This window comes from Macaca mulatta, chromosome 6 (assembly GCF_049350105.2).
Source record: "Macaca mulatta isolate MMU2019108-1 chromosome 6, T2T-MMU8v2.0, whole genome shotgun sequence".
NCBI classification, from domain to species: Eukaryota; Metazoa; Chordata; class Mammalia; order Primates; family Cercopithecidae; genus Macaca; species Macaca mulatta.
The window spans coordinates 176,190,803-176,216,892 of NC_133411.1; the positions used below are offsets into that span (position 1 = coordinate 176,190,803).

Below are 26,090 nucleotides of genomic sequence, written 5' to 3' on the forward strand. Positions count from 1 at the left end.
ACATCCACTTCTAAACCTCTTTCTTCCTTCCATCCTTCCTTCCTTCCTACTTTATTTTTTTCATCCTTTCTTTCTCCCTTCCTCCTTTCTTCCCTTCTTTCATTTTTTCTTCCTCCCTCTATCCTATCAATCGATTTATATTTATTTATGAAAAACCTTCTATGTATATACCCAGCACTGTTGTAGGTGCTGACAACAGAAATAAATTAGACAAGGTACCTTCTCCCTTCATGGAGATTGAATCTTGGTAATTAGCTTTCATGCAGGTGATGTCATAAGACTAGGACAGATGGAAACACAGAGCATTACCCAAAAGAATCTAGGGGGGCAACCACCAAACAGTCCCTCATGTCCTCTATGCCCTTTGAGAAGAGAGAAGAGAAGTGATCGCATCCACAACTCTGCCAGCGGGCAAAGGAATGTTCCCATATGCCTTTTAAACTAGACTAGACTGCGTGTTGTGCGGGAACATCTCCATTATAATAGTCCTGCTCAGAGTTTGGGAAAGAATTGTTCAAATCATACGGGAGGCAGTTCTTTGAAAGCCCCAGCTAATGTTAAAAGAGAAAACAGATTTACAATCCGAGGCCAGACTTAATAATACATAACGAATTGCAGCTCTGTTTGGGAATCCCCCTAGGTACCGTTCCTAAGGATTCCGAGTGTTTAATTGAAATTTCTTCTGGGACAGTAGTAATCATTCACTTAAGCATTATATTTATATTTGTGCGTGAAGGAAGGAAGTCAAAGGGCTAATAGACCGAGTGAGTAGAATGGCTGCTTTCAGCTGCGGGCCATGACGAGCCGGCAATTCTCCAAGGGGCGCTTATCCTGGCGACAGCTTGCTTAGGTTGTTCTCCGGGGACTGTGGGAGGAGGACGGCGATGTGACTGACAGCTGTTTCTTCCTAGACTGAGATAGAATACATGATCCCAGTGTAGCCTGTTTAATCAAACTATTTCAGTCTACAGGATTAAAAAAAACCTCATGATGGAAAAGTATTCCGGTAGAGATTTATTCTTAGAAAGGCTATTCTTTTTACCCTGATGGTTAACATAGAGTGTTTTAACCCCAGGGGACTTGTGCCTTCATGATTTCCAAAGCAACGTTAATGAGTAACTATTATTCTAGGAATATTTCAGCCACTAAAATTGGCGATGGAGTCAAAATGAAAGTCATGCCGTTACAATAATACTGCCTCTTGGCATCGTCAGATTACCCACCCTCTTTCAGTTCATGTTCTCACTGAATTGCATTAACTTCAACTACCTTATTCCATGTTCTGTAAGTCTTAAGAGTTTACCCCATTGTTGTTTGCTGGTTTTTACAGGTACAATTTTCACCTACATGCACAGAAATACTTACATTCAACTGGTTTAGTTTCTTCATGGCTATATTGAGGTATAGTTTACAAATTATAAAATTCCCCCACTTCAAGTGTACAATTGAATTATTTTTAGTAAATTTCCAAGCTGTTGCTTCCTGAGTTGCATTGCCACAATCCGATTTTGGACCACTGCCATCACCCCAACAAGATTGCTCATGCTCACTTGCTCCCAATTCCAGCTCCAGGCATCAACTGGTTCAATTTCAACCTCACATTGTCATGGTAGATGCACATCATCTAATGGATCTAGGTATAGTTTCCTCAGATGTGAGCTATAGTCTGTATGTTTGAATACAGTAGCTATTATTATCCTTATTTTATAAATGCAAAAACTGGGATTTATAGAGACCAGGAAATATACCCAAGGTCCCAGAACTAAGAAGCTACAGGATTTGAACTTAGTTTATTCTGACTCCAAAGCCTCTTTGCACTGTGCCACACGATCCTTCGTGGTCTGAAAGTGAGCTAATTGTGGATCTTACCAGAAATTAGAGATTACTCAAAAATTATTCTTGTTATTATTGTGTGTGTGTGTGTGTGTGTATATATATATATATATACACACACACATATACTGTATGTATACGTGTATATATATCTGTATATGTATATATACACACACAGAGAATATATAATATATGTGTGTGTATGTAAATATATATATATATATAGCCTGTTACTTTTTTAATTTTGGTGATTGTGTTAGTGTTTGATAGCTAACAGTGTTCTGATACTAGCTTAGGTAAGAGTTATTTTCTTTCACATTAAAAAAATTATGCTATCACATCTTTTCTTATATACATGAAGACATCTCACCCAAAATGGCTGTATTGAAAGACAATATTGCCTATATTTAAAAAATTATAATTTTACATATTGGTCAGCAAATTATTTATGTTCAGATGAATATTTAGGAATGCTTGAATTTTTCAGAGTTTTAAAATTTATAGTACAAATAATCAGAAATCTAACATGTGGCATATCAGAATGGTGTCAAATTATATCAATATGGACTCGTTTTAATAGTCAGATTTAGTAGACAGATTTTAATAGTCAGTTGCAAATACATGATGCTCCAGCAAAGGTGTAATAGGGCAGTGAGAACTTTTTTGGAGCCTCCAAAATCTGTGTCTGAGTCCCTGTTCTTATGCTGGCCACTTTCATGTCCTTCCTTGGGTCACTTAATTTCCCTGGTCCTCCTTATTTGATACAAAAATGAGTCTGACTAAATGGTGGCTATCAGCATCAGCCAACTCACAATAGGAAGTCAATATTTTATCTTTTGGATCACTTAGTTGTATACCTTTCCTATAAAACACAACTTCAAACAATTCAATACTTTCTGCATCATTTGGGATAAATTTAAGTGATGGAAATATGAAAACCTATATATATAAATCCCATATATACAAGATACATGTATATAACCCATGCATACATATACAGGACATGTGTATATATGTATGTGTGTATATATATCCGATCCATATATATATGGGATATATAGATAACCTATCCATATATATATACACACACATGGGATATATATACATAAGATCAACCACAATTAATTTCTTATTCACATGAAATTTGAAATCAAAAATGCTAATGACTGGGTGCATCTCCTCCACGTAGTGACTCTGACAACAAAGTGTCTTTCATCTGGTGACACCACCATCTTGAAGCCACCCTTGCATCATCAGGGAAAGGGAACATGGAGAAGTTTCATGAGCTTTTTAAGCTCTCTAGTTTTTAAATGACACAAATTACTTCTGCTTCACAAGAACTAGACACATGGCCTGACCTGGATGCTATGGGATCAGGGAGCAATAGCTCCTGACTGGGCATAGCCACTTTGCAGTGACAGTTCTATGGAAACGGAAACACTAATTCCAGTGAACAGTTAGTTCTCTTTGTTACTCAGGCTAAGTCTCAAAGCAGAACATGTAGAGCTGATCCAAACCGGAAGCTGAATGGAGCCTTGGACATTGGAGTTGTTAGATACTGGGGGACAAGGAATGGTGAATAACTTGGTTTATTTGCCTGTTGATGAAGGGATGGTCCTAATTAGCTGTTTTCAAAAGTTTGCTGGCCCCAAGTCATTATTTAAGGGGCAGCTATAATCAGGTCCTCACCTACTGCAGGCTATCATAGAGTCCCCAGGGATCTGGGAACAACAACAACAACAACAACAAAAAAAACAGTTTCAAACCACTGGATAAAATTGTTTTAGGACTCCCTCTCTCGACATTCTCTGATTTAAGGTCTTTAATGTCTCTCTCTCCTGTTTTATTTTTTAATAAAAGTGTATTTAAGTGATCAGTGAAGAAAATCTAGAGCAAAGACTGTAGACTGGCAACTTAAAAACCTATTTAATTTGGACTGTCCTTTTTCAAATTTTATTTTTTGCTATCATTTATCAATAGGTAAATATCACATAAAATGTAGATTTTAGGCTTTTCTAGAAACACTGCAAGATCTGGCAACATAAGCTCCACCTTCTTGAATGACAGAAGTCTACTGGAGCTGAATAGCAGCTGCTTTTCACAAAGGGACCTGCACTTTTTCCTATTTTTCCACAGGCCCCAGCTATTCCTTATTGCCTTCTACACTGGCTGAGTTAACTCCTTTATGTTAACTGCCTTGATTTGGTAAGTCATTTGAATTTGCAAAATGTGATCTAAGGAAAAATTGCGTGACCTTGTTGAAATGTGTATCTTTTCCAGGTAAGCAGATAATTATTAAAAACTTATGAGTAAGAATAAGTTGAATCTTCAATTATTCTTCAATCTATTTTGCATAGGAAGTTTTGCCACGTTGACCCTCCCCTTTTTGGAAAATATTTGTAAAATAAATTTTCCAAAAGAATTGTTCCCCCCATTACCTGTGTTGCTCCCTTTAGCCTTTGGACTTACAGGATTTTAGGCTTCTGCTCCAAATTAATTTAAGTAGTGATTTTCTCTTATCAGACAAAGGATCTAAATAGCAACAATACATATGAGAAAAGAGATGATAGCACAATTTTTATAAAAAATTTGGCAATCTTCTTCTTAGAGTTGTAGCTAGTAATGTCTTTGTGAGGATGTGTAGTCAAACTCTGACATATGTCATGGTTGTCAAAGTCGGCATTAACACAAAATAATAAGTTATTTAATATAGGATTCAACTTTATTATTTTTTCAAGTAAGCTGTCTATCACCAAGTTCTGAAGTGGATTTCTTTAAAGTCTCCCTGTCTCCAGAGAAAAAGGGGAAAAGGCAATGTGTCCCTGGACAGGATCTATGACTCATTACGTCAATCAAACCCCACTTCAGAAGGGAATAAAGAGATTTGTATCTCAAAGCAGCGCATAACGACTCCTCGGCTTTTCATTTCATATTTATGAGCGGTTTACTTTGAAGTGTTTATCAGCCAATGCGCAGAAACATGAGGGAGGCTCGCCCGAAACCATACTCATGCCTCTAATCTGTGAAATGCTTTCTGAGCAGACTGGCTCATCAGCGCATGCCATGCAAAAATAAATACATAAATAAACTTTTTGTTATTTGAGGTCTTGGAGCCACGTCTTTATATAAACTATAAAAAAGGGATAAATGGTGCTGAACGTTTTGAAATTGGTGTAACACAGGAAACTTGACTCGGTAATGTGCAGGGGGGTAGTCGGGGGGGGCAGATAGTTTATTGCTTGAAATAAAACCTGATAGAATGCAGACAAGTAAAAATACACAAATTTTTACATACATTTCCCATCTGATCTAAGACTTTGAGTCTGTCCAAGTGACCACATGATGGCAGTGAATAGTATATGGTGTTTTATTTAAAAAAAATTTTTTTGGAGATGTTATTTTCGGGATGGAGAGAGAGAGAGCACTGCCAAGATGTTGAAACCAACTGAATGAAATCTGTTTTATAATTTTTATCTGTACTAGTATCCCATGCATATTGTAAAATAAATAAATGTGTAGAAGAAAAATGGAAGATGAAGAAGAAAGAAACATAGAATAAAGTATACATTCTTGATGAATGGAACTAGGACATTCTCTCTGCTTTTCATCTACCCGTGTTATATGTAAGCAAACTACCTGTGTGTTTATTGAGCAACTACTATGCTAGATCCTGGGTTTACAAGGGTAAAGACCAGCCAGAACTGCCAACGCAGATCTGGCGTGGTAGGAGAGGATGCCAAGTCAACAAGTCAATGTCTATGTGGTGTCATAGTTCCTGAGACCAAGGGACACTCAATTCTCTACTTCTTTAAATTACATCTCTTGCTTCTGTGCTCATGGCTCACTGATTTTATCCAAAAAGAATGTTTAAAGGCATAAGCCTAATTCACTTTAATAATCCACAAATTATGTCAGTGATTTGAACAGTTGGGAGAAAATAAAATTTAGGACTCCATAAACCATTCTCTTATAAAAAACAGTTTCATTTCTGTTTGCCCTTTTTCTACAGATTCTCTAAAGAGCTTTCCCTGCACCCGGTCCCCTGAACCCACCCCCATCTTCCAGTACTCTAATTGGGAAAAGTGGCTCTATGTCTAGTCCCTGGCTAGAAATACTTAATCATAGAAGTTTAAAGCTGAAAGTCTTTATATTCTAGAAAGCATGGCTTGTGAGAGTATATAGCCTTTGAAGTCAAAAAAGAGCGATGTTTGAATTGAAGTTTCCCCACCTACTCGTTATGTGGCCTTAGGAATATTATTTCTTTCTTTTGAGCTGTATGCCTTCTTCATAGTTTTGTTCTGATATGTTTCATGTAGAGTGTTTATAAGTCTTGACACATAACACCTAATCAATAAATATTAAGTCATAAATGTTTGTTGCATGAAGGAATGAATGAATGATGCCATCCTTTTCATGCCATCTTTTTACTTTGAAAAGAATCTGAAGCCTCGGGGGATTAAGGACACATATTTGCCATTGAGTACAGGTTCTCTAAACGACGAAGAAATAGTTACCTCTCCCCTACACTACCCCCACCAATGTAGGTGGAGTGAAAATAAATTATCAGGAATAAGATACGGTATTGTAATTGTGTATTTCTGTAATTGTGTATCTTACTTATTAGCTTGGGAGATCCCCAAAAGCAAGGACACAGATTTTCTATGTTTCCCTAGTTGGTTCTTAGCACACCTTTCTGTCTATTTGTGGAGCCAAATTGAAGGAAGCAGTCTGAAACACATACAGTGGTGCCCGTGGGTCTCTATGTGCAATATAATGGCAACTATTCTTGGGGAGACTTAAGTACAAAAAAGCATACAACCTGCCAGATATGCAGGAAAGTCAACCAAAGCCTTTGTGGGGTGTGTTTCTGATAATGCTGATGGATAGACTTTCTGAAAGGACTATTCTGATTTTCTTATCTGAATGGAGATTGAACACACTGCACACAAGAGAAAGTGATTTGGAGCCAATTCTGAGAGAGAGGAAATTGAAGCAAGAAATAAGTGTTTGAAATAATAATCTGCTGCTGATCCCTAAATAATCTGAAATGAGAACACAGGAATTAATGAGGCTCCTAACCCCTTGTGACACAGGAATACCAGACTTGTGCCAGTGACACAGCAATTTCCCTGGTGGTCTGCTCATGAGCTGTGAGGGAGCAAACAAAACCATTGTGTCCTTTGAAAGCAAAGCTATCTTAATAAGGGAAATGTGGCTTCTCAGATGAAAGCTCACAAAGTGCCAAATAGTGCAAATGTTTTTCATAAAGCACCTGGAAAACCTCACCGAAGAGAAACATCTCAATAGAGAACAATTGTCACATTGGGTTTAATTGCCTGTCATTCTAGAGATGTAGCAGTTTTGCTGAGAAAAGTTGGCATTTTAAAAAAGAAGCAATCTAAAAGAAATGACCCCTGATTTTTTTTCTCTCTCTCTTTTTTATAAAGGCAGGAAGATGGCCAGGTGCCATGGCTCACATGTGTAATCCTAGCACTTTGGGATGCCGAGGTGGGCGGATCACCTGAGGTCAGGAGTTCAAGACTACCCTGGCCAACATGGTGAAACCCCGTCCCTACTAAAACACAAAAATTAGCCGGGCATGATGGCGGGTGCCTGTAATCCCAGCTACTTGGGAGGCTGAGACAGGAGAATCGTTTGAACCCAGGAGACAGTGGTTGCAGTGAGCTGAGATGGCACCACTGCACTCCAGCCTGGGTGGCTGAGCGAGACTCTGTCTCAAAAAAAAAAAAAAAAAAAAAAAAAAATTACAAAAAATTAAATTAAAAAAAAAATGCAAGAAGATGCAAGAGGGATGCACCTCTATTCTAAGCTCTGTCAGAGATATGCTTTGTGACTTCTGGAAAGCCCAGAAACCTCCCTGTTTTTTGCTTCTCAGGGGAGGTAATTCTTGTCACTTCCCGTGGAGGAAGTTGCATCCTAAGGCAGTGTGCTTTGAAAAACTCTTTGATAAACCTCCTCTCTGAATTCTAAATAGTAGAAGATAGCAGAGTCACTGGATTCTGGGAGATATTTTGAAAAAAAATGAGGAAAGGCCAGGGAAGTTGCTTGTAATGACTAAACAGTTATTGGGCACTGGGTATGCCTTGCCAGAACCCCTGGGAGGAGGCCAGGCGCTATCTCTTCACCTCTAAAAAAGGCCAAATGGCCAGAGCATTTGATGTTTATGCAGGGGAGTACATTATTTGTGCATTCCAGGATGATATCAATAATGGAACACGGTACAAATTTCTCATAAGAATCCTTTGAGAAGGTTGGTGTTTTGATTCAGAGTGATTTTGGCCTTCCATACACGTGAGAATTTATGGAGGGAGCAGGGCTGCATTATAACTTTCATAGGCCCTAGGCATTTTTGCCTTCTCAACCCCTTTCTCCATAAAAAGATATTTAAAATTACATTTCTCCACTGCCTTAATATGAAGGCAAATGTATTGCTTTTGTATATTAAAACATCCTCTCTACCCTAAAAGTTTATTTCTTTTGATTTTCAAAGAACTTAAAGCTTTTTTGTGGGTGCCTAAAAGTATTGTGGGCCTTATAGTACTGAGCCTATTGTGTCCAATGGATAAGTTGGCTCTGGGAGAAAAGCTTTGTTCAAGTTGACAGTTTTAAAAATCTAAATGTAGGAATTCCATTATTTTGAGGAAAGAGGCCTTGTCTTAAAGATGAATATCTTTATCTGACAAAAAGTAGAAATTTGTAACATAATACTAATTGATTACTGTGGATTCAGAATTTGTAGTGATAACTTATACTTCAGGAATAACATGGTCCACATGCAGCACAGAGCCCTCGTTGCTTTGACTTTTTCCCCCTCATGCAAGAGCCATGCTTTTTGTTTGTTTGTTTTGTTTTGTTTTGTTTTGTTTTTTGAGATGGAGTTTCTCTCTTGTTGCCCAGGCTGGAGTGCAGTGGCGCAATCTCAGCTCACTGCAACCTCCACCTCCCAGGTTCAAGCGATTCTCCTGCCTCAGCCTCCTGAGTAGCTGGGATTACAGACATGTGCCACCACACCTGGCTAATTTTTGTATTTTTAGTAGAGATGGGATCTGGAACTCCTGACCTCAGGTGGTGCACCCGCCTCAGCCTTCCAGCATGCTGGCATTACAGATGTGAGCCACTGCTCCCGGGCGAGCCATCCTTTTTAAGAACAGTGTTTCCACATTGCATTTCAAATTGTCTCATTTTTTAAAAAGTCAATATAGTCACCATAATTTAATTATTTTTTATGTGAATCAAGGCAAGGCTAGTGAATGATGACTTGAGTGTTATGTGTGTACGATAATAAATTTGTTCTCATATGTTTTTGAAGTTTATTAAATTTCGAGTAGTCCTTTGATTCTGTTCTTCAGTTGTACTAAAATGCCTGATCTATGCATTCTCACACTCTTCCAGATGTCGCTTCTAAGCCTCCAGCACCTCCTCCTCATCTTCAATCAGAAACAAATTTCCAAACCACATCTACCATCTACACATTCCCAGCATCTGTGCCCACATACTCCACCTTATTGCCTATCACTATAAGTGAAAAACTACTACTGTTATCCCAGATAAAAAATTCACCTGTGTGCAAGTGCAACATCGCGGTCCCACTGGTCTATTAGAGGTTTCTCCAGGAATTCTACCTGCCTGTCTCCTAAATGAACCATTCTTTCATTCCTTCTAGCACAAATACCTGCTGTTCTTTTCCCTGACTTACATTCACCCACTTCTTCTACCAGTTACTGCCACGTTCCTTTACTACAATCTGCAGCAAATCTCAGAGGAGCTGTCTCTCATATTGCTTCTGATTCCTCTCCCCCATTTTTCTCATAAACACAATCCAATCAGACTTTCACATATACCCCTCCACATAATTGCTCTTGCCAAGGTCACCAATGATTACTATGTTGCTGCATCATAATTGTCCATTCTCAGTTCTCTTCTTAACGACCCATCAGTAACATTTGAAACAGTGAATCACTCCCTCCTCTTTGATACACTTTCTTCATTTAGATTCCATTCTACCACACACTTGTGGCTTTCCTCCCATGCACAGGTCACTCTTTTTTTTTTTTTCTTTTACGGTTATTTGACCCTTCTGGTCTTATGGTTTCTCTTTCCATACTCCTTTACTGCTTTCCCTTCTTCACTCCAAACTCTTAATAGGAAAGTGACCCGGGGCTCAATTCTTGATATTCTTTTCTATCTATGTTTATTCCAAACTGGTGATCTTCTCCAGTTCCACAATGTTAAATAGCACGTATATGGCAATGACTCCCAAATCTGTATCTTGTATATCAGATATCTCTGATATATTCAGCTAACTGATCAGCATTTTCACTTATATGTCAAACACCCAAAGCAAACTCATGTCGAAGACTGAAATTCTGATCTGCACACACACACACACACACACACACACACACACACACACAGAGCTATTCTTACAGCCTACCCCATTTTAATAGAAAACTCTTAGTTTTCAGTCCAAAAATGATGTCACTTCTAACCCTTCTGTTTCTACCACACCCCACATGTAATCCGTCAGCAAATTTCAAGACTGTGGACCCCGCCACTCTTTCCATCCAGACGGGCTCTAATCGTTTTTCCCATGCAATCCTAAAATGTGTTTAAAGTGGTCTCCTTGATTCGGTTCTGCCACATTCCTTTACTGCTCTTTGCAGCAAATCTCACAAGAGCAATCCTTTTAAAATGTAAATTAGATGATGTCACCTTTCTCTCCCAAAACAATGCAATTGCTATTTCACTGAAACCAAGGTCCTTAAAATCACCTCCAAAGTCACACAGGACCCAGCTCTCTCCTTAACTTTCTGATGTCTTCTCCTAAGGTTGTAACTTTATTCCCTTCATTCCAGCCACAAAGTCCCCCTTACTCTTCCTAGAATGTGCCAGGCATGCTCCTTCCTGGGATCTTCGCACCAACGGCTTCCTCATTCTGCAGGTATTGGAAAGATTAAATTTCCCAATTTACTTAAGTATTTGTTTAAAGTCACTTTATCAGTGAGCTTTCCTGGATCAGATTATTCAAAATATTCACAAATGGCCATGCACTCCTCTGCTTTCTTTTTTTTTTTTTTTCTTTTCATAGTACTTACCACCTTTTAAGATACTACATTCTTAAGTTTAATTAGATTCCATTTGTCAATTTTTGCTTTTGTTGCGATTGCTATGGGCATTGTTGTCATGAAACCTTTGCCAGTTCTTATGTCCAGAATGATATTGCCTAGGTTGCCTTCCAGGGATTTTATAGTTTTGAGTTTTACATTCAAGTCTTTAGTCCATATTGAGTTGATTTTTGTATGTGGTGTAAGGAAGGGGTCCAGTTTCAAACTTCTGATATGACTAGCCAGTTATCCTAGCACCATTTACACCATGGAATACTATGCAGCCATAAAAAGGAATGAGATCATATGAGCCCTTTGCAGGATCACGGATGGAGCTAGAGGCCATCATCCTTAGCAAACTGAGACAGGAAAAGAAAGCCAAATGCTACATTTTCTTACTTATAAGTGGGAGCTAAACAATCAGAACATATGAACACAAAAAGAGGAACAAAAGACACTGGGGTCTACCTCAGGGTGAAGAGTGGGAGGAGCGAGAAGCAGAAAAAAGAACTATTGGATACTAGGCTTAGTACCTGGGTGATGAAATAATCTGTACAGCCAACCCCAGTGATACGAGTTTACCCAAACAAGAAACCTGCACGTGTACCCTTGAACCTAAAATACAAGTTTTTAAAAAATAAGTAAACCCATTATATCCAAGTACCTACTGTAGATAAGGCACTCTATCACCCTAAAAAAGGTACTACATACTTAGACATTATGTTAACTGTTTATTGTCTATTTACCTCAGCCAAAATAGAAGCTCTGTAAGGGCAGAAACCTGGATCTGTTTTGTTTGCTGATACATCCCAAACCCTTAGAACCAGGCTTCGCATTTAGTAAGCACCAATAATATTGGTCATATGAATGAATGCATGCACTAATGAATAAGGTTCTTTACCTTTGTTTTTCCAGCCCAAGGTCCCATTCTCTTAGGGTCTATGCCTCTTCTCATGTATTCCTGGCTCCCATATAGTAGGCTGTCTTTCTGTTCATGGTATCCTTCATTTATGGTGTGAGATAATGACATAACAATGTATGTTAGGAATGAATATTCATTATAGGAAAAAGGACCTGAAAAATTTATCCTACTGGTTCTGCTGCTGTTTCTACTACAATGATTACTCTGCACTATTTTCTAAAATATTTTATTCAGGACCCCCTATTCTGGTTACACTGTTAAGTGTTTTCTAGTCATAGATAACTTTTATCTCAATAGGCTTATGAGGATAAGGTATTACTAAGCTTGCTTCATAAATGAGAAGACTGGAGATTGGGAGTGGAAGTTTAATTAGATTGCGTACTATCAAACCGTAAGTAGTGGAATAGGAATTCAAACTGTGGGCTACTCGCTTCTAAAATATTCTTAACCACAGATATACACAGTCTCTCACCTAGGGAACAAAGTGCATGGGTTTCCTGGCAGTATATCAGTCATACTGTGGTTTGGTCACATGTATTTTTGCTCCATAACTTTAGCCCAAATTGAATGGAACTTGAAAAGACATACAAATGAAGGTATTTCTATGTAGTGCAATTGAACATATGAGCAGGGAAATGCTCAGTGATGTGACATAGTAGACAACATTATGATATCACAAATAATTTAAAGTATGGAATTAAGATAGACTTATCCAAGGTTTTTATTTTTTAAATTTTTTAAATTGATTTTTTTAAAGAAAGTCATAGAAAAGTACAGAGAAGAAAGCAAGCAATGAGCATCACTCGTAATTAACGAGTGTCAATATTTTGTCAAATTTGCCTCAAATTCTCTTTTTTTTCCTAATTGCATTCTTCTCCCTCCATCTCCAGAAATAATCGTGATTAAGAATTTGATGTGTATTTTTCCAGTCCAAACTTATCTCTTTGCTATGTATGTGTCTATAAACAACATATAGCACTCATTATATCTTTCTTATTGTGTTTTTGTAACTGGACATTTGTAATTTGATATCTATCTCTCTTAAGACCAACACTATTATTTCTAATAATTCTCTACTCCTAAAATTGCCATTGTGTGGCAAATGATGGCCAGAGTTGAAGGCCTTAAGTTCCTTTTGTCACTTTTTCAGGAGACTTTTTCTATCTAAACATCTTTTGTAACAAGCAATATATGAACAATGTTATTTAGCACATTTAACTCTGTCAACGGTTTTCAGTGGAGAGTGTGAAGATCTTTTTAAAAAAATCATAACTGGATGCCTCTGGATATGCTGAAATCCTCATGAAACTGTTGTCTCTATTATATGTGAATACATCCATCAAGTGTTGATAGTAATGGTTGTAAGGTCCTTTGGTGTATAGCTCTAACCACATTGGGAATGATATATTTTAGTGGAGAATTAGTCTCTGGCATTGCTGAAACTGATTACTTATAGTATCACTCACACCATGTATATAACAAGTGCTGATGGTGTAGTACTTCAGCTGTGATGACATAAGAATTTTTTTTAACCTTATTGAGCCAGCTTCTGCCTTCTATTCTTGAACTCCTTTTTGACTTTGGCTGTGTGTGACTCAACAACTCTCTGTAAGTCAACAGCTGCCAGATGCTAAGTGTAATTAAGGCTTTACATGTATTTGTAACCTACGACATGTGTTTGGAAAACAGGAAGCAAGGTGGAAAAGGAAGAAAAAGAAAACTCTTGACTCAGTTTCAATTATCCTCTCCCTGTTTAATGGATGCTAACAGGCACTAGGAAGCTATGATCTAGCCTTTTTTATAAGCTCCATGGCTGGAGGCTTATTATGGTTTTAGACGAGTATCTACATCCCAACTGTAACTGGTGATGAAGCAGTTGATTTAAAAGAATTATTTTACAAACAAGAGTATATCATTAACATTTACCCTCAAATATTTGTGGTCTAATATACAGTATGATTACTTACTGAGGCAAAGTATCTGCTACACATATATTCACCTGCTGATAGACTGTGATCCATCCATCTCGCTAGATGTCAGAATGCAGATGAGTTAATTAACTCTTGAGATCTAGAATAATTCTTCTGTGATAGGAAAGTCAAAGTGTTTTCAAAACATCAAGTACCTGATGGAAATAGGCACCTTGGTGAATGCTGAAAATGCAAATGTCATGTGCCTTTTGGTTAATTTCAGTAATGTTAGCAGTGTCTCTACTGATATCTCATATTTTTTTTTGTATTTTTATGGGAAAGTAAGATATTGTGTTACTTAATGGAATAAATATTAAATATATCTAAATACATGCAGTTTAACTAGAAACTGCATTTTATTTACATTGTGGCAGAATAAGCTGAAAATAGAATCCCATTTCATTGCCTATCATTTTGTAGTTTTATACTTACTATTAATAGTAAAATGATAATGATAGTAAAATAATAATAGCTCATATTGATCAACTTGTTGGTGTGTGTGTGTGTGTTTGTTACACACACCTACACACATATTTATTATATGTGACCGTAAGAGGCAAGTACCGTTATTCTCTCATTTTACAGGTGAGAAAATGGAAACAGGAGTATTAAATAGCTTGATCAGAACAACAGCAACAAAATAGTCCTCACAGCAAGTAAGAGAACTCTCCATCCAGGCAGACTTTAAAAAAAAAGATAGAAGAAGAAACAAAAATAAGCAAAAGTCAGAAATCTGAGCATTGAACTGTAAGCCCACAGTAGGTTTTCATTGTGAGCAAAGACTGCTACTAGAACTGCAATGGAGAAATGACCTGAGGCTTAGAGCAACAAGGACATGAAACTGAGATTTCTGTAGTAAGCCAGGAAACCTAAAAAGAGGTGTGTTTAACCCTACCACATGCACATTGCCTGTGTAGAATCAAATACAAATTTTTTAGCAGGCAAGAATCCCAGTTTCGCCCCGTGTGATTTTTGAAAATTAAAATAAACGTGCATATCTAAAATTTAATATAATTACGTATGTAAGAAAACAAACCTTCATAGTTAAGTGTGAGCAAGTCCATAAATAATTGATCTTGACCTTTAAAATTTTAAAACATTAGAATTTATCATATACATAACTACTATGTATAATAGAAAAACTAAACAATTGAAAAGCAATATCAATTTTATAATGAAATGCAAATTGTTGAAATTAAAAAAGTTTAGAACATAACAGTGAATGTGAATTCAAGCACAATTAAAGAAATACATAGACATAACTGGAAAAATAATAATAAGAAATTAGCAACAGACCACACAGAGAGAAAAGAGATAAAAATACAACAGAGGCATTTAGAGAGAAAAAGGGTAGCATAAGATCAACTGACTTTGGTTGGCGAAAAGAATAGAGTATGGAAGTGAATGAACATGTAAAAGAGGCAATGACTGAGACTTTTTTATATTAAGAAATCATGAGCCGGGCGCAGTGGCTCAAGCCTGTAATCCCAGCACTTTGGGAGGCCGAGATGGGCGGATCACGAGGTCAGGAGATCGAGATCACCCTAGCTAATATGGTGAAACCCCGTCTCTACTAAAAAATGCAAAAAACTAGCCAGGCGAGGTGGCGGGCGCCTGTGGTCCCAGCTACTCGGGAGGCTGAGGCAGGAGAATGGCGTGAACCCGGGAGGCGGAGCTTGCAGTGAGCTGAGATCCGGCCACTGCACTCCAGCCTGGGCGACAGAGCGAGACTCCGTCTTAAAAAAAAAAAAAAAAAAAAAAAATCAATAGAGGCACCAAATATATCAAGTAAGATTAGAACTCTAAATAGACTGGTACAACATACATATTGTAGTCCCTAGAGCACCACTAAAAAATACGTGAAAAGATAGACAAAAAGCCTAGACAAAATTTAAATGAAAATTTTAAATAATTTATTAACTCATGACAAATTAGGCAAAGAAACACAGAGGGAGGAAAATACAGGGAGCACAAACAGGGAAACATAAATAATAAACCTAAATCCAATCATATCAGTAATTACATTAAATATAAATTGACTAGCATACCAATTAAAAGACAGAGGTTGTCAGATTACTTAAATAACAAGACCTAATTATATGCTGTCTACAAAAGGCATATGTTAAATGTAAAGACAACAGAAAAGTTGAAAGTGAATAAATGGAAATAGATGAATCACATGTTTATTGTTCACAATAAAAATAAGAAAGCTGGCTTGACTGCTTTATATAAGGCAAAATAGACTTTAAGATCACAAGAATTACAAGAGAAAAAGATGAACATTTCAAATTGATAAAAGGGTCAATTTATTCTAGAGATACAAAAGTCTATGTGCCTAATAACATAGTTTTACAGTGAGAAAGAGAAGGAATACAAGACAAAGCAGAATTAATGAAAAAAAAAAAGGGGGGGAGGAAAGAGAAAAAAAACAAAACTGCAGATTTAACTCTTTTCTCAGTAACTGAAAAACTATCTAGACAAAAATAGAGGATATCGAGAATTTGAAAAACGTTGTCAACCACCTTGACCTAGTAGACATTTATAGGACACTACACACAAGAATTCTAGAATCACATTATTTTTCAAGTGAAAATTCTGCAATATATTCTATATGTTGGGCTATAAAATGTCTCAATAAGTTTCAAGATGGAAATCCTGGAGAGTTTGTTTTCTGTCCACCAAGTATGTAATTCAGAAATCAGTATCAATCAGACAAGTACCAGATATTTGGAAATAAAATTACACACTTCTAAGTAACCTATGGGTCAAAGAAGTAGATGCGAAATTTAAAAATTTTGAATGATTTGCATGCACAATACATTCAAATTTGGGGAGTACAGATAAAGAGGAAAATATTATAGGTTTGCATAATTACTTAAGAAATAAAGAAAATATTTCAAATCAGTGATCTACATTGCTACCCCAAGAACCTAGAGAAGGATGAGAAAACAAAACTCAAGTAGAAATAAATAAATAAGCAAGATAAAAGCAGAAATTAGGGAAATGGAAAATAAACAATACACTAAATTAAAGCCAACATCTGTTTGAAAAATCGATGAAATAAAACTCCAGTAAGAATGATCAATTTAAAAAGAAAGAAAGGATCCCTCATATCAAAAATGAAAGAAAGAATATTGTTATAGATTTACACATATTAAAAAAGTCATAAATGGTTGATGAAATGGACAAATTCCCTGTAAAACACAATTAATATTAGAAAGCATATATTACCTCAAAAGTCTTTATTAGGACCACCATATGTTGATGATAAAATGTTCAATCCATCAGAAAGCTATAATGCTAAACTCATAATACATACCTATAAAATAACCTTAAATAAACATAGAGCAAACATTGATGAAACAGTAGTGAGAAACACCCATCACAGTAAGAAATTTCAATATATATCTTACAATTATAGACAGGACACGCCAACAGCAGATTAGTAGCAATGTATAAAATGTATAGCATGAAATGCTTATAATAATAAAGAAGAATGTCTGAACATTAAAGACATAAAGGACCAAATTTTGAAGGTATAGAAAACAGCAAATGAATGAACTCAAAGAAAGAAATAATTTGTATGCATAAGGGTAGAAATTAATAAACTAAAAAACATACAGACAGGAGATAGAGTCAGAAAAGCAGAAATTTTGTTCCTTTGAAAGAAAAAGAGTATTATTGGTAAAACCAATTCAGTTAAAAAAAAAGAAGGCACAAATAAATATTCTGAGGAATGAAAATAAAGACAGTATTCTACAAATCCAGCAGAAATTTTTAATAAGCCTAAACAATACATGGATAACCTATTGTATTTGTGTCAACCTATTTGAAATTATAAATGAAATGGGCACGTTCCTGGAAAATTTATTGTTCCTAAATTTTCTAAATCAACTCACTACAAAATGGAAAATAGTAATAATTCTATACAAAGAAATAAAGCAAGTTTCTTCCTCTGTAGACTGATGATCATCATAATAGCTACATTTGTTTTGTGGTTATTCTGATGCAGGCAACAATCTAAGCATTTTCTGCCACTTTATGTCATTCGGTACCCTCTTCCACCCTGTGAAGGTAGGTGCTATTTTTCTGTCCATTTTATAAATGAGTAAATGAAGTCAGCAGAAGTAATTAATTCTAAGACTATCTGGTCAACAAGTATTTTTAAAACAGACAATCTAACTCCTGATTTTCTTAACCTTAGGCTATATGGTGACTGTTTTGTGGGGCTGCTTTTTTAATTAAAAGGGAAAACTATATAAAAGCATTTAGGACAGTGCCTGACACATTTTGAAGCCCTAGTAAATGTAAACTAATCTAGTAGCCTTGCAGCTAACTCACTACTGTCCTCTTTCCCTCTCTCTCTGATGAAAACAATTGTTTAGGGAGGCAGAGTCTCATAGAATCAGGTGAATGTACATGTTTGTAATGTTCTCACATAGGATAACTGATTGGTATAGTTTTTAATACTGAAATTGATTTTTAATCTTGTTAGAATTTTCATCAGCAGAAAACCATCTCCAACTAGCCAAGCTCCTGGACATTTCATTATTCATTATGAACTGCCAGTTTTTCAGCAGAACCTTTGTGTTGTGGCTGATTTTGGGTTTTCCAAATTGGGCATTGTTCAGATTTCCCGCTGGAATGGGAAAATGCCACCACACCAGAGGAAAATGCCACCTTCGTCTTTCTCTTTGAAAATTATAAGCTTACAGGAAAACCTAGGTTACTGGAAAGTCTTCTGTCTTCACTAGCCATCTTGGTGTTTCCTTGATTTAGAATGTGTTTATTCATATTGGAATGGTTCTAGTCACAAATTGTAAATGTTTGGACACATCAGAAGACATTTATATAGATTAAAATAATTAGTCTAAAAGTTTACAAACATCAAAACATCAATCTCTTAGGTGTCATACATTTAAAAATGTAATTCTTAAAGTACACTTTTGAAATACAAATATTTGACTTAAACTTTTATGAATAATAATGCATGTACACATACTCTGTTGTTTTAAGCCAGAGGATTTTGGGTGAACAGTTTTATCAACATTGGGAAAATATCTAAATATGTAAAAACAGATGAACTTTAAAAGGGCATTAAAAGAGAGTTTATGTGAAGACTTTCAGGATATACAAGCATAAAATATTAGTATTCATAAATAGTTCCTTCGGTGCCTTCCAAAGTGGTGATCAGTGGATATATGTAAATATGTAGGCTTTTATATTTGTATAAAAATAATATTTTAGATAATGTTGATAATGGTTTTAAACTGATTATTTTGTATGGCTTACACATATCTATAATTGCTCAACATTTAAATATAACATATTTAAACTAAATGTGAGATAACAATTTGGCATTTCATTTTGATTTGTCAAACAGAAATAAAATTATATTTTATCACTTATAACTGCTACATTTTGCTTGATGACATTCTATGGGCAAAAGCTGAGGGCCTCATGTCAAATTACTTCAATTTCTTTGATAAAAAGTACTATAACATTATAATTTCTATCTTTTTCTTAAATATCTGCTAGAAAAAAATGGACTCCATATTCATTCTTGACTTTAAAATGTACGCTCTAACATTTGCACAAGAAAAGTGACCCATGATGTTTACAAGGGATTCTCTTTGTTTTAGGATGAATGATTTTAGAAAAAGCCCACTTAAAAAAGGAATCAATGTTCAAAAGAATGAATATTTCAAATTAAATAGTAAAAATAATTTATTGCAACTATCTTGAAAAAAATAAACCTAATTTTCAAAACTATATTTCAGTTTGTTTACTTTTATTTACTATTAGAACTATGCATATTTTGCATAGTTCAGTTTAAATTTAATATTATTCACTATTTGAATGATACATATTTTTTTCAAAATGATAAAGAATAACAGTTTGGGGGTGGGGCATATATATTCATGTTACAGCAAAATTGTTTCATTGTACCACATTATATCTTTCCCTTTAGCCTTGCATTTTGCAGCAGGATCATAGAGAGTCATTTTTTCCAAAAAATATTTGATGAGTTCATTAATTTTCCTAAGGGCTTCTCATTAACCTTTTATTTAAATAATTATCATTGCTCATTCAAGTTGAGATTTTCTTGGTACGTGGTATGACCAGTGATTTTTTACTATATCCTGGCCAATTGAAATATTACATTATGAAACCCTGGATCATATTTAAATCTTCTGTTACAGTAAGCCTCTTCTGACACTGAGCCAACGGGAATAGTGGGATACTGCGTCTTGACTACCAGGTGAACGTAAAGGTCCATCCACTGCGTGTACCCTGACAAGGTGGGGAAGACGGTGCAGTGAAAGAATGCTGCTTCATTGCTGCAGGGCAGAGGTGGGTTTTTAGAACCCTCCCAGTCCCCCACCCCAGGCCTCTGCCGATGACAACCTCATTGAGAGGGAGAGAGTTATCTCCTTACCATTCCCCACAAGTCCCCTTCTGATTGTGTTGGTGAAATTAGATTTAACATTTAGCCTTCTCTGCCCTCAGCAAGGAGAGGGAGGGCTGGGGATAAAAGTCCAGGATTCCTGCGCTGCTGGTCTCCACGGACAACACTTGGTCTTTTAAAATTTTACCCTGGTGTGTTTGTAGAAGTGTAGGGATGGGGCTCCTTGCTATAGCAGGCTGTTCTTGGGGCTTGTTTTGTCCACTGCCATTTCCAATTTGCAGGTTTCTCTAGCACCAGGTTTGGAACACATGAGGCAAAAATAAATCCCAGGGAACTCGCCACCATGTAGTTCCTGAGGCTCCAGGACCCTGTTAAATCTACCTCCTTCCCTCCCATTTTTCAGAAACTGCTTATGTGGTTTTTGTATGTAATGTCCAGGGTTTTTAGCTGTACTTAGTGGAAAAGTAGAGAAGGGGAACAATAAATCTTGGTCCAGAACCAGATGTCTGTCAAATCAGATTTTGACGTTCCCATCATCGTGAGCACACTATTCTATCTTCTCTTGTTAACTGGCTTAATTCTGTTAGATTTTGGTTATTCTGTGACCTTTTTATGAACTAAATTTTTTTTTTTGCATACTTTTTGTTGACTTCATGGAAATCTGCAACTTCCCAAGCTTTACAATCTAATTACAGATTGGCACCATATTACTTTCTGCTCTCAGTAAGAAATTACTTACTTACACATTGATATGGTAGTTAATATGAGAAGAGATACTAGGAGAAAGTGGGCAGGGATAGGTGAGGATTAATTTTATAAGTGGTCATTCGTGACTATTTTCATGTTATTACAATTTTATTTCTCTGTATAAAGTTTCTTCTCTTAAATTCAGGGTACTTGCATTATAAACATTTAGACAATGAGAGTTTTCTGTATTGCATTCTCACTTTACTACAGTTAACTTTTATCTTCTTGCCCTTGTAGTAGAAAAATCTGTTCCAATGCTGACATTTTCAGTGCTATTTGTATATCCTGGTATTACCATGACATGATAATTCTGACTTAACTACATATGTGCTTTTCCTAGTTAAAGGTTATTTCAAAGTTGGTAAAAACTTATAAAATAAAGCCATAATCACAATGCACATACATATATCTCCTTAAAATTGCATCCCAAGTAGAATTAGTGGGTGAAAGGATGACTCTTGAATTCTGTTGCGAAATTTCTCTCTAAAAAAGGCATGGAGAGGATCTGGATTATACAATGTGGTTACGATCAAGAAAAGACAATTTTATGTCCAAGATATTTATCAAGAGAATTATTTTCAGACTTGTGTTCCCCTCTTTTGATCACTGAACAGTTTTTAGATGTTAACATTCTTTCCTAACCTTAAATTACACTAAAATTGCTTTATGTAAATATTATAGATTACATGTAATCATTTATCTATAAAAATATTGATTCTGGCCTCGATAATGTACTCTGGGGCCACACTGGGTGAGTTACTGGCAACAGCCATGGAGCTCGTCCCTGAAATAAAATGCATTGGCACATCATCCATATGCACTTTAATCAGTGCTATCGGGAGACTGGAGGCAGATAGAAGATAAATAATAAATACGTATTCCATGAATACTGATATATTGTGCCTCCTCGTTATCTTTCTGCAAGATAGTAAAGAAGAAATGAAGGGTTCATGGCTTTCCACTAGAAATCTTAGCTTGGAGAATCACACGTTGAGTAGTTTCTCTCTTCCATTCAAAGCTGCCACGGAGCTTACTAAAGACTTAATTGTGCAAGATGAATTAGGGCAAAATCAGTCTTCCATCGATGAGCAAAGTAAGTGCAAAATGGTAAGTTGAGCTGGTATTAAAGATGCTTCCATACTAACTTACATTCTGAGAAGTGTGTATAGAGTGCGGGGTTTCTTGCTGTAAGATAAAATACATGGAAAACAATGGTTGGAAATCGATCCGTATAGAGGAATGTTTGGGAAAACCGGGTGTGGTATGAGCAAACTGAAGTAGGTATGTGTGATAGCTTCTCAATGGAGTAAATCCCCAGTCCTTCGGAGCGTTCACCCCAAACTAGATGAACAGCTGGTGAACAGGCTGTGAAGGCATGAGGCTTGGACCACTAGGTGACCTCCGTGGCTCCCTGTTCTTTTTTCTTTTTTTGAGACAGAGTTTCACTCTTGTTTCCCAGGCTTAGGCTGGAGTGCAATGGTGTGAACTCAGCTCACCGCAACCTCCGCCTCCCAGGTTCAAGTGATTCTCCTGCCTCAGCCTCCCGAGTAGCTGGGATTACAGGCATGCACCTCCACCCCCGGCTAATTTTGTATTTTTAGTAGAAACGGGGTTTCTCCACGTTGGTCAAGCTGGTCTGGAAGTCTTGACCTCAGGTGATCCATCTGCCTCAGCTTCCCAAAGTGCTGGGATTATGGGAGTGAGCCACTGTGCCCGGCCTGTTCTCTTCCTATGTAATATTTATCACTGTATGGATTGTACTTTGTTTATGTGATTCTTTGATTAATGCCTTTTTCCCCGATTAGACTGTAAATGTCATGGACTATATTTTTATAATGCACACTGTTATATCCCTGATGCCTCGCACAGCACTAGGAACAATAAATATTTGTTGAATGATTTAATAACTGGATAGACCCATTTTTTTTTTCTTTCTCCTGCGTATATGACTCGCTAGCTTCATATGTTAAGCCAGCATGCCTGGAAAAAGCTTGGTCCAGAACCTGTCCCAGGTGTTAACACTTTCAACGAGGTTCCTATTCTTTGAGTTAGTGGAGGTTAGAAAGATACCAAACTAGGAACTATGGGGAAATGGTGGCATTGGCAAGGAATGATCCTGTTGGAAGGTGAAGATGAAAAGGTAATTTTTAAAAAAAAATCAATATTGATTTTATAGGAAAATCTTCCTTTCTATATATACCAATGTAAACATACTCATTTACCTTTTCCTGGCAAATTCAGCACAGAACTTCCAATTTTCTTTATAATGTTACTCCTTTGTGGCTCCGGGGCTATAAGCTTGAAGTGGAAACTCTTAAAGTACACTTTTTCTTTTCTAACATTTGTGGTTACTTTTTAAATGTATGCAAATCTTACCTGATTCATGAAGATCTCAAGTTTGTTTTCTCATAAAAATAAGATTTCAATTTCTTTTCTCAGGTAAATTTAACTAAAGAAGGGGCACTGTGTGTATTCCATGTGGTCCCATGGCCTCGGCCCACTGTTACCTCTGGAACCCAGGCCAAAAAACACATGCAATGCTCTTCACAGAGACTGCCGTCCTCACACAGCTGTTTCTTCTTTCCCGAGGAGATCTTTGAAAGTAGTTCTAGATAATGAGATGTGGAAAGCTATCTGAAAAGTTGTCTTACTACACACCCACTCCATTTTAAATGGGATTATATACCTACAAGTCCTCACATGTGGAATAAAAATATGTGTGTTTTAGTTTGGATTTTCATTTATTGTGGGAAAATGAATCAACATATCTTATGACTCTGTCCAGAAGGAACTTGATCTCTAAGGACAAGATGGAGGAATATTACTCTAAAATGACTTTTTTTTCAATGACTTAAGGATGAGAAAAGCAACAACGGAAAGATCTTTCCATATTATATACACACACACACACACACTCAGTAACTTCATTCTCATAGGCTACTGAGACTGAAATATACATTTTATACATTTTAATGTATAATTATGAGACTAATTACCAAGGATGCAAACTGGAACTGAATACGCTGGGCAGAGAATTTCAGACAGCATGATAAACCGCACCCAGGGAATAAACAGCAGCACTTAGCACTGTACTGATGGCAGAGAGGACTTCCCTCTTCACTGCACAGGTAGTGGGTTATCACCCCATGCTGACAGGAATCTGCACTTGGGTTTACTCTCCAATGAATAAGTTTCATTCTGAAGAGACAATTATGTGTAGAATTGGGCTTGATTCCATTTACACAACCAAATTAGGCTGGGAAAGCTCAGTGTGCAGTGAAGACAAGAAAAAAACTCGGAATAAAAAGACATATGTCTATTACAAATTAAAGTACCACAAGGGTAATGTGAACTAAACAGTGGTTTGGTGCTTTGTAAAATAAAAGGTAAAAAATGATATTGAGTATGTAGGCTACCACAGCGTGTCAAGTTATATCAAGAGTTTAGAGACATGAATGATATGGAATGGCCTTTATGTAACAGATATACTTAGAGTGGGTAAACTCCTGGCTTTGGTATTATTTATGAGGTTTTCTCCACTCTTAGCAGAGAAGTGCATTTCTTCACTGCATTTACTTTTCATTGTCATAAATTGGTTAAAGACAAAAGAAATCAGCATTATACATCAGTAAGTAGAGTGGACCACTTGATTCTATCTATTTCTCATTGAAACCTTAAAATATCTCTTAAAGAGCCAAATAGTAAAGCGCACAAATAAATAAACTGCACAAAAATGTTCCCAGGTTTGCTTTGGCTGGAGACTGCTGACACTGTAGAAGCAGCACAGGCTGGGGGTCTGCAGGTACAGAGGTGAACCCTGGATCTGCTGTGTGCCCAGGTGTGACCTTGGACATGGTGTTTAACCTCTGCTTGTAAAGAGGTGATGTCAACACCTAAAATGCTGAGCGATGATGGTATTTAAGTGGCATAAAGCCTAAAGGTAGCTGGCCCATTTTCTGACACCTAATAACACACATGTTTGTAGAACATGATAACGTGTTCAGTAAAAACCTATTCTCTTTGCTTCCTGTCAGATCATGAGTTCACCCCTATAGGTCTTCGTGTACACACATTCACTTTCCATAAGTGAAGCCTACTTGTGACTTTAAATTGTGTTAGCAAAGAGAGATTCTTTGATACCATTTAAAAACCAAAGGAGTAGCTCTTCGTCTCTAGGTTACTGATTTCAGTGACACATTACATATACATACCTAACATAACTTCATTTCTGCCAGTGATGGGCCATGTATACAACAGTGGTCTTGTAGGATTATAATACTGTATTTTTAGTGTGTCTTTTCTATGTTCAAATACAAAAAATACTTGCCATTATGTTACTTTGCCTATGGTATTCAGTTCAGTAACACGCTGTGCAGGTCTGTAGTGTAAGAGCAGTATGCTAAACCAAAGCCTAGGTGTGTAATAGGCTAGACCATCTAGGTTTGTGTAAGTCACTCTGATGTTCTCAGAGCAAACATCACCTAAGGACACATTGCTCAGAACGTATCCCTCTCTTTAAGCAACGCATGACAGCATTTATTAAAAATGACTAATTTGGCACATATTATCATATGAGGCACACAATCACCCTGAGAAGATTTTAAGAGATTAATGCCCAGATTTCACAAATGAGAAAATTGGGGTTCGTGGAGTTAAGAGAATTGCCATAAATGAGACTGTTGTCAGTGGAAAGCTAGGACAGGCACCCAGGTATTTTAGCTGCCACTTATATTTATCGGTGGGTTAAGGCTATAAGACATGAACCTTAATTTGATCCCTGCATAGGGATCAGATCCAGGTATTGCGACCATCAAGATGCTTGACCTTGGATAAATTCCTTAAATCCTCTGGTCCCCAGTTTCATCATCTACATAAGGATTACAATAATATTGTCATCTTCATAAAGATGCAAAACTTTAAAAAATATAAAATGAAAGTTGCAAAATAAAAGGTGCACAAGTAAGCACTTGGTGTATATTAGCTATTATACATTCAGAGTTTTTTCACCTACATGGAGCTACCTAGACAATAGTGTCAGCATACCTAAAAATCACTGAAATAAAATCTGAGCATTCTGTCCTATA

At 36.6% G+C, this 26,090-nt stretch overlaps 1 protein-coding gene across 1 annotated transcript in view; it reads left to right on the top strand.

Annotated features, from left to right (window-relative positions):
- LOC144329487 (teneurin-2-like) overlaps positions 1-26,090 on the top strand; it is a 396,411-nt gene that overhangs the window by 366,336 nt on the left and 3,985 nt on the right. The gene's annotated exons all lie outside the window — the stretch shown is intronic.